Below are 10,608 nucleotides of genomic sequence, written 5' to 3' on the forward strand. Positions count from 1 at the left end.
CCGGCACCCCGCCGCCCTCAACCTTCAACCCTTCAGTCCCTCAGCCCTCAACCTTCAACCCTTCAGTCCCTCAGCCCCTCACCCCCTCAGCCCTCAACCCTCAGTCTCTCAGCCCTCAGACCCTCAGCCCGCAGCCCCTCAGCGCCTCAACCCCTCAGCCCTCAACCCCGCAGCCCTCAACCCCTCACGGGCCCCAGGGCACAGGCGGCCCGCCAAGGGAAGCTCCGCCGCTCTCCACGGTGCTGTTCCCTGGGTTTCCTTCTCAAAGCGAGTGGCTGAAATAAAACCCAAAGCTGTGAGGGCACCGAGTGTCAGCAAAGCCGTGCTTCACGCTTCTGCTTCACAGAACCACAGAATACCCTGAGCTGGAAGCGACCCAAAAGGGTCATCGAGTCCAAGTCCTGGCCCTGCACAAGACACACCAAGAGTCACCACGTGCCTGAGAGCATTGTCCAAAAAGCTTTCTGAGCTCTGCCAGGCTTGGTGCTGTGACCACTGACCTGGGGAACCTGAGCCAGTGTCCAACCATCCTCTGGGGGAAGAATCTTGTCCTGATATCCCACTTAAACCTACCCGGACAGCTTCAGGCCGTTCCCTTGGGTCCTGTCACTGGGCACCACAGAGCACAGATCAGTGCCTGTCCCTCCTCTTCCCCTCACAAGAAGTTGCAACTGCAGTGAGATCTCCTCTCAGCCTCCTCCAGGCTGAACAGACCAAATGACCTCAGCCATTTCTAACTCACATTTTATGATAAAACCAGCTTGGTTCATTACATTAACTAATCACATCCATAACTGCACAAAACTGCTTGTGGCAGCTCTAGTACTGCCTCCACATATTGTCTTTTCTGGGATTCTTTCCCCTTTCTTTTAAAATATCATGCTGAAACTGTCTTTTGGAGGTAAGTTTAAAGGAAGTGTATTCTCCCCCTCTATTCCACTCTCATGAGAACACACCTAGAAGACCACATCCAGCTCTGGGGCCACCAGTATAGGAAGGCTGTGGACCTGTTGGAGCAGGTCAAGAGGAGGTGTTGGAGCCTCTGTTGCTGCTCCTTCCTTTGTACCACCTGCCACAGGTTCTTCCTCTCCCTTCCATGCCTTTCCTCAGCTCTCTTGTACCAGCCTCTCTTTCCCTGGAGTTCTGTAGTTGTCTCAGCCAGGTAATTCTTCTTCTACACTCTCTCCCTCACCTCCCAGAAGTGGCAAAAGGATCATTACAGTGAGCAAAGAGGACAGGGGTTTGCAAGGCCCTGCAGAGTTTACCACAAGGATCCAGAAGGACATCTGGGGCAAACCATGCATGGCTCCTGCAACTAAGAGAGAAAACAGCCAAGCTTGTATTATGGATTTTATGTTGTTATCTTGTACAGGACATAGGATGTACATAAAATTTTGTTACTGCGACAGAAAGTCCTGGTAGCATTTGGAGCTATAAAGAAACACATTGCTACATGCAAACAGGTTTTTCATGCATAGGTAGACTGGCCAAACATAGGAAAATTTTCACAAGATGGTAAGGAGGAATACCTTTTGTACCACTATGATCTTTCTGCCAAATGTTTAGTCACTGTTCAAATGCTGGAAGCATTAATCCCCTTCAGCCTCACAGCCTTCAGAAATCTTTTGTCATATAGAAAAATCAATGTGTTTTCTCAAATTTGTTCTTCACCTCAGGAGAAAAAAACCCAAACTTTAAAGCGAGGCATTTAAAAGCACAGTCAGCCTGAGCAAAATGGCTGTCTTGAAAAACACAAGTCCCAAATGACAGACATATGTCCAGACCAGAACCGACTGTAGAAAAGAACTTCAAAGAGAAAATGTCAGCAGAGCTTAATGGCAAATATATTTCTCTGTACCAGCACTGACATTTACCTCAAACACCCTAATGATTTGCTGTTCTTCCTCTTCCTTCCATGCCTTTTACTCAGCTCTCCTGCTCCTAGAAATTGTTTAATCCCCAAAGCTTTCCTTACAGTTTGTGTAGATGGCCATCTTTCTGATGATATTTCTGTATTGAGTACAGGGATGAAGATTCCTGTGGGATCAAGTACATAGAGTTATTATTCTTCTCTGCTCTGTTTTTTACTTCTCCCCCTGCTTTTGGCAGCTTCCCCAGTATGAAGAAACTACCAGTCAGATGTCATCAAATCTTTCCAGGGCACAGACATCCACTCATACAGAATCCAGCATAGAATTTTTGAGATGTCTAAAAAGTCATCCAAAATTTTTGGAGAACCTCACATGTCATGACGATTCCATGATTCATGAATGCAATTACCATAGTGGGATGCAGAAGTTCATGTCATTGGACAGACTCTTTTTTGAGATATGAACCTATTCTTGTGAATTAATGACACTATGATTGTAACTCTTGGTCCAGGGGTTTGGTTCTCAAAACATAAAAGAAACACATAACTTCCCCAAAAGTAATGAAAGCTCAGTTTGGAAAAAACAGTTTCAGGATAAACATGATTCCACATCAACAAAGAGATGGTGTGAAATGTATGTGTAAGGAACCAAAACACGACTTTTCAGAGCTATGCTGAATCAAATCTGTTCTATTTGTGCTTAAGTTTCACAAGTACATGTTTAAAATTTCTTGCTTTATTGAAACAGCAGATACTCCTGCCCACCACCATAGCAGTCTCATTTTTTTAACATTACCAGGAGGGACAAATCTTGAACAAACTTCCAAAATTCAACTATTTTAGTTTTGTTTCTATGGTGTAATTGAGACTGTGTAAGCCGTAGCTTCATCCATTCCCTGCACAAAAGGAGCACAGCCAGTCACTCTGGACGTGTCAGAAATTGTCTACTGAATCCAGTGGGCAATTCATTCTGCTGGAAGCATTTACATGTGATCCCACAAGTATGCCCTTGGCACAATAGCACAGCTGCACACAAACATGACTACAGCTCAACTCCAGACCTTAAGTAAAGTTGATAAATCCTTAATGTACAAACAATTTACAGGTTATCAAGAGTTCCCTGTCAAAAGGAAGAACCTATTGTGACAAGAGATTTGCTGACAGTGATGCAGCTATCTGGCTGATACCTGATAAATTTAATCCCATAAGCCCTAAACTTTTCAACAAACTACCTACGCAGGAGAAACTTCTCCCACTGCACTGATGTGAAGACACTTTGGCAATTAAAAGCAAAAGCTGCTGAAAACTTTGGCATGAATGCCCTAGGAGGAGAAATACATTAAAGGTCCATTTAAGGCCTGATCCTTGCCAGACCTTTTTGAATTTTCTCTTCTATCTTAGCCTCAATAATCTTAGTATTAAACCAGATATAATTTAAGAGTCTGTGCTTCATGAAAACTTAGAATATATGTAAACCATGGCATGTGTGAATGAAAAGACTAATTGAAATGTTAGAAAACACAGACTATCAGTAACCAGAAAGGTCGAAGCCCTAGATTAGTAATCTGCTAATTAAGATGCCAAGCAGATAAGGTATCTATAATTGTCATGATGTGAACAAAGTGAGTTCATGATTGAACAAACAGTGGAAGAGAATTTGCACGTAAATTTTTCAGTGGAATGTTGCCATTTCATTCAACTGTAGGTACTCTGCAGTAAACAGTGATTTCACTGAAATGCCATTGGGGAAAATATCCAAGGGGTGAAATACCCAAGGTCTTGCATTTCAAACAAAAATTTTTAATCTTAAGACTTTTTCCTTCATATTATATTTTAACATAATAATGACATTAAAATTAAGCATCTTGATCTTATCTATACAAAAGCTTTCAGTTAGAAAACTCAGTCTTTTGTTGAAATTTCACTTAATGGGGCTTTCTAAAACTGTGTGCATACAGCTACACCTCCCTGTGTATTTCTCTCTGGTTGTATTTCAATCTGGAAAGAAAACAGATTTTTAAAGAAGGGATCAAAACCCACAAAACTGAAACTCTGTTTTTTTGATCAGGAGCCTTAAAAAAGTCCCAGCAAGAAGCACAATGATATGCAGCTCCAGGGTGTTCTCTCCTTGCAGATTATTTATAGGAATGCAAAAAACCTGGTGCAGCAATGTTGAAGTGAAGAGACGAATAGACAAAATCTCTAATCTATAATGTTGAAGTGAAAACACGACCTCTGAAACATCTTCAAGAAAGGTCTCCAAAGATATTATTACTCCAGCAGATGAGAAGATGGCTAAGAATTATAATACAGTGCTGTGTCCTAATTGCTTTGGAATATCAGTTTACAACTTCCCGTAAGGATTTTTGGCAGCAATTTTGTGAGCACTGCCAATCAGATTTGCAATCAGATTAGTTTTGCATGCACAGTGTTCTTTATTAGGATATTAAATACCTGACCTTTCAATATTAAGGTTGGCATTATCAAGTTTTTTGGCACTAAGTAAATAACCTGTGACTCTTATTTAGCTTCTCATAGTTTTTGAAAGCTATGAAAGACAACCTGAACCCTCTGCCCTCTGGAATTGCAGAGCTACATGTGGTAAGAGTGATACACCAGATACATTCAAGTCTCCACTCCTTGGAAAAGAAATACAAACCCGACTCTTGAAGCAAATGATTTGGCCAAATAATACTCAATGTGTAACTTCATATTCAAGAATAAATGATTGAGAAACTGGAAAACAGTGTTTCCAGCAGCACCTTCATTCTGCCAAATTTGGTACTCCACAAGGTTGGTTTTCCAACTAGGATACAGCTGGAAAAGGTCCTATGAGCTAAATCAAAATGGAAAGATTTTTGTTCAGATTCACATTGTTAATCCATGGGTAATGCATCTGCTACAGAAATAAAAATTGAAAGCATAAACAAAAATGTGATTTTTGATGCCTATTCATTGTAGTGGATGTTCAGTTAGCCATAAGTCACATGCAAATTTTAGAGCTGGATGAATAAAATAATGGCTCTTACTGGTGCACTTGTAAAAATCTTAACTGGCTCAATCAACCAAAGTTAATATTATTCCACTGTGTTGCCTTGCACTGCCCCAAAACAAAAACCTCCTGAAGATACAGCTAGGACGATTAAATGCAGTTCCAAAGAAATGTGCCAATCAGTGAGCGCATGTGCTCACACAAACTACAGAAATGGTAAACCAAAAGTGTGCAAAAAAAAGCCATATGCCAAATTCATGCACAATCCATTCAGACATGCCAGGTTTTCCATGAGAATCTGAACTAATGAAGTGGGTGTCCTGCAGATGTAGCTCTGTACCACTCATCTCCATCCCTCCTCAGTGGGACATCTCTAGGTTATCCCCATGTTATCCTCTGCTACCTTCCCAGTGTTAACAGGATATGTTGCAATTATTCCAGAGCTTTGCACAAGCTGTTTGAAAGGTTGAGAAGCTGTCAAATGAAAGGTACAAATGATGAATTGTTATAATTGCTCAATTCTCCTGACCTTTTCTTAAATGAGGGTACTAGTTTCATTTTCTTGCCTCAGCACAGAAGTTAGTTTCCCTGAAACTGGAAGGAACTGAAATAGTTCTGAGATCTTGATGAACTTGACCAGCTATTCCTAAGCTGAGGCTTCCCTCATCTTTCCTAGGTAGAAGCATTTGAGAAGGAGAACATGTTCAGATAAGCCTAATCTGCTTGGGAAATTACATTAGGAATCTGAAAGCCCAGTGAATGGCCTTCACAACTCCAGCAAAATATGAAAAATGAACCATTCAGCTGCCCTTAAAAACCAAAGCATACGTTTTAATGCAAATTTCTCCTGTGACAAAAAACCCCTGTGTTCTAGCAAAGACAGGTAGAGCATACAGATATCCCAACACACTGTGGGGATTACTGTTCTTTCTTACAGAAGAGCTGTGTGAACATCTAATTAGAGAAGCCATAGTATAAAATAGTGATATGAAAACAGGCACATACATAGTATGAACAGCCGGCCATTCTGAAAGCCATGCCTAATTTTTTGATAAAAAAATAGTCTTCATCAAAAAGCCATCAAAGGTAATACTGTGGAACAAAATCAAATTCAATCTCCATTATTCATACTTAAAATATTAAAAGGGGACTGGAAGATATGATCCAGTTCTCCTGAAGGGCTATTTTTAGAAAGAACAAGGTCCTGGATGCTAACAGCCTATTGGCCTGGTTCATGCCAGCATAAAATAAATGACCTTGCTGTCACAACCTCATCTGATGGAGAGGAGAGACTGCAAATGGTGTGAACAGAGACTGAGCTGCCACAAGGTATAAAACCACAGCATACATAGAGGCAGAGTTAAAGCTGTCACTGTGTTGGTTATTAGAACATTTAAATCTCAGATTGTTTGAATGATACGGGAGTTTTCCTGTCAGAGTGTTCTTAAAGCTGGTTGCTCACCAGCTGGCACTGTGAATCCAAGAGTGGGAGAGATTCTCTTCCCTGTGGCCCAGGCAGCTCAGAAAAGTGGTGCATGCATAGGTGGTGGTGTCAGCACAGGGAGTTAATCATGCTCCCAAGGCAGGGGAAGTGATAAGAGATTCACAAGGTGGTTTACAGCATTAGTTACCCACAGCATGTATGCCAGTCCTGGTTTATTGACTAGCCCTGGCCAAACCTACCCACAGTTGCTGTTCTTGGCTAACCTTGACAAAATCACTCCTGTTGCCATGAAACCACTTCCTTCACTCTCACTCTTCATCTCCCTCTGCTTCCGTGCTTTGCTTCTCTGCCCTCCCACCTGTAACCTGGTTCACTCAAGCCGCCACCCCTGGATTGCACTGAGTACTTTTGTGTAGCTGCTCTGCATGTAAAGGAGGCAAAACTGATCTCTGTAGAGGAGGGCGACAGTGTCTAGCAACAAAAGAAAGTGCTTGACAAACACTGTCCCCTTAGCAACGTTAAGGTTGTAGCTGCAGCCAGACCTCTTACGGTCTCTCTGGAACAAAAGGTACCCTTAACCATTGCTGCTGGGAGGCTTGTGCTAAGTATATAATCTGCGTTTCATTTCCCTCTAACTGCAGCAACTTGTTTTGTACATGTTCCTGAACAGCTGACAGCTCAAGCCTGTGGAGTATTCGTTACATCCTTTCCCACTGAACTTAGTCCCTAGGAGCAGTATTGTAAAAATATTTTTAAAAGAAACAAGGGTTCAAAAGGCTGCATCCATCTAATTTCATGTTTCTTTTTACTGATAAAAGCTTTAGTCTGCCTTTTAATTATTTAAAATATTTCCAAGTCATACAGCAACATATGATCTACTCTGATTTTTGGACTTAGCAGAGCTGTTCTTAATGCTGTTTCTGAACATACGTTCTGTTCTTACATTTAAAATAACTACCAGGATATGTCATTCATTCTGATGGCACCACAAATATTCTATTGATGCTTTAATGACATTTCTGAATCGAAAGAAAAACTTTTACTTGAAGTGCATGAGACTGGCAGAATTGTTAAAGTCACCGTTAAATGCAGGAACCTATTTAAATGCATTTTTAATTTACATTTCTATTGCCCTATTAAAAGGCTTCCTTCCATGACAAAAATCAAATTATACATAAACTGGAAGTATAATGCTGATTTTTTTTAAGGTTGCTCTTTTATACAACCACATCAAGATTAAGAATTCTGCAGAAGAGCTGTAGAATCACAAAGTTGAAGTATTATGTATATGAAGTACTCAGGCTTAATCTACATTTTAAGGTCATTAATAAAAACTACCAAATTAGTTCTTTAAAACCATTTTATATTTCTTAGCTTAGGCATGTGCTTTCAAAAATTGCCCAACTTCCAGTCTGGAATTTAGCTGTAGTTTAGCAGAAACTTTCATAAAGATTTCTGAAATACAAATACTTATAAATGGGGAACTTCACAGAGGCAGAAATAATTTAAGAAAAAAGAAGAAAAATTGGTAACAAACTAAAATGAAGTTAGTTTGCCACTCAAGTATGTAAAACAAACTGTTTTAAAGGTGATCAACCTGCTTTCTCCTTCTCTAAGACCCAGCTTCTTCCATTAGAAGAAGTAAAGTGATACATATTCCAGTCTGACCTCCTTAATTCCCTTAATTATCCTACTGATACCCCATGGTAATAAAGGATTTGAAAACTGAAAACTTACATTTAAATGAGGAGATGTCCATGGAGAAATATATTCTGTCCTAGAAGAATAGACAAGTAAACATGATTCCTCCAGGGCACGAAGGCACTAGAGCAGGATTGGTTTGGTAGGAGAAGGATGAGTTGTGTTTGTAGAGTAGGGAACCATATGAAGGGGCAGTAAGGTATTAGTCATATGGCTTTAAAACCTCTATTTCTGTTTGGTGTGAGTTTGACTTAGTCATAAACTTACTTCAGCTATCTAAATGTTTTCCCCAAAAAGATGTATCTTAATTTTTCTGCTTTTCAAAAAGCTTGATGCAGACATATTAAAATAAAACCGTTTCATTTCAGATGTGTTAAATGGTCATCTAATATTCACGTCTTTTCTAAGAGACATAGATACACAAGTACCTTTGGGAAAGAAATGTAATGGAAAATTCAAAGGATATGCGAAAAATATTCACAAACCCACCACGAAACTTCAAAAATATTTATCCTAAATCCCAAGTTACTGAGATGGGTTTATCATTATAATATTTTTAAAACTGTGAGACAACAGCTGTCTAGAATGGTGCTTTCTAACTTTCTGCCTTCTTCATCCCTTTCCAATATTAAACTTATTTTTCATTATTTCCAGCTACATGTTACCCGTGTCTGGAACCCCTCCCCTGCTGATCCCAATCTACACAATTACTTTGCCTTGGCAGTTCTTGTTGGCTCCCAAAAATGTTTTCAGTCCAAGTGAAAGCTGTATTCTCTGCCACCATTTTCTTTGCCAGTTCTCCCAAAGTCATTGGTCCTTGTTGCTGGCTATCGTCTGTGTGCTCTTTTTCCTCTCCTCTGCATGCATTTTTACCCTTGGTAGGTCATTCCTTGGCTCTGTGTTTCATTTGAACCTGCTCCCAATATTCTTTCAACTGCAGCCTATGTGACTCTCCAAAAGAGAAAAGTACTTCACTGGAATTATATCACTATAGTTTAGGACAGGATCTGGCCCTCCTTGAAGTTATTTAATGAGATTAATCACTCTTTGCATAATAGAACATTTTAGTCAAAGAGAAGTCAATTTCCTTTGCTTACACCTTCATTGTATCAGTACACAGAATACTACTGCAAGATAAGGAAACACAGTTTCCCTTATTTTAAAGATGAATAACAGTGATATAGAAGCTGTAACCACATTGCTCAATAAAACAGGACCAGAGACCATCCCATCTCTCTGGGGCCAGCTGGCACAGCCTGGATGTCTTCACACTGTGCATGGTCCTGGGTTCTTTTTATTGTCTCATGAACTGCTTCTGTGGTCCTATGACATCATCTCCGTATCCATGACTTTTTTTCCCTACTTATATGTCTCAAGTAATGCAAGAGCTACATACAGTCCACCAGAGTGTGTATTCATGGCATTTATTGATATATGAGTAGGTGTTGCATGCCATTGGGCAGGTTATGATGGTACAAGAAGAAGTTAAGGGTGACAAGTCTGCTGGGAATGTCTTGGAGAAATATACAGGTTACAGAGACACGATACAGGTTTTTCTGTACCACCTGGTGGTAATTTTGGTGTAACAAAAGTCTTACAAGCATTTTATGAGGCTAAGGATCACTATTCCCTGAAGCAGGGCCCTGTGCTTGTTGGGTGGGCTAGGTGTACTATGGTCACTTTGCCCAGCCATGAATATACGATGGAGTAGATTTTTCTTATAATAACTAAATGATGTGACGTTACACATTAGAAGTTCTATTTCAGGGTATAGGTAACACAATGATACTGATACCAGGCACCATGTTCAGAACATGGAAGATGGCACCATGGTGAAATGATTTGCCTTGTTAATTCTCTTTGTGGAAAAGTTGCTTCCATAAGCCATTAGCGAATTTATTTTCAAACAGATGCCACACTCAGCAATGTTTTTTCTTGTGGCTGAGTTCCCTAGGGTTAGTATTTTTTTTTATAAAAAGTATGCTGGTATTTCTGTTACATGTCTCTAGCCTAAAGTATGGTTTGAAGCAAGTACTTACTCATTTAGCTGTAAAAGTCACTAAGATTCACAATTCATAAACTGAGAATTAATAAACTGAATTAATGAACTTACACGAATTCACAGACTTACATTAAATGAACTACTGTGCAGACTGTAAGAGGTGATAGCATATGTGGCGTGACACTGCACGGAAACACTGTGCCACTAAACTCTAACTTAACACTGCTATCAGGCACCGACAAACAGAAATCCACCATATTCCATCTAGCAGATCAGTGCCATCATTTAATCCATCCAAGTGGCTGCTTCCATTGGACCTTTTCCTTGGCACAGAGCCCAGTTCTCTCAGGTGAGGCAAATGTGCTCAAGGCTAGACAGCCAGCATTCACGTGGAAGTTTTTTGCTGCCATGACAGCACAGCCAACAGAGTTTAGAGTTTACATTCTGACAATGTGGTGAGCTACAAACCACAAAATATTCTTGGTTGATGAAAAGAATAGTATGTAGCTAGGGTACCTGATGATTATTGAACTATAAAAGCAGGGAGGAATTTTTGTCCTCTCATCCTCCCTCCCTTAAAAAACCTGCCCGTTAGGATT

The sequence above is a fragment of the Geospiza fortis genome, unplaced genomic scaffold (genome assembly GCF_000277835.1).
Source record: "Geospiza fortis unplaced genomic scaffold, GeoFor_1.0 scaffold41, whole genome shotgun sequence".
Lineage (NCBI taxonomy): Eukaryota > Metazoa > Chordata > Aves > Passeriformes > Thraupidae > Geospiza > Geospiza fortis.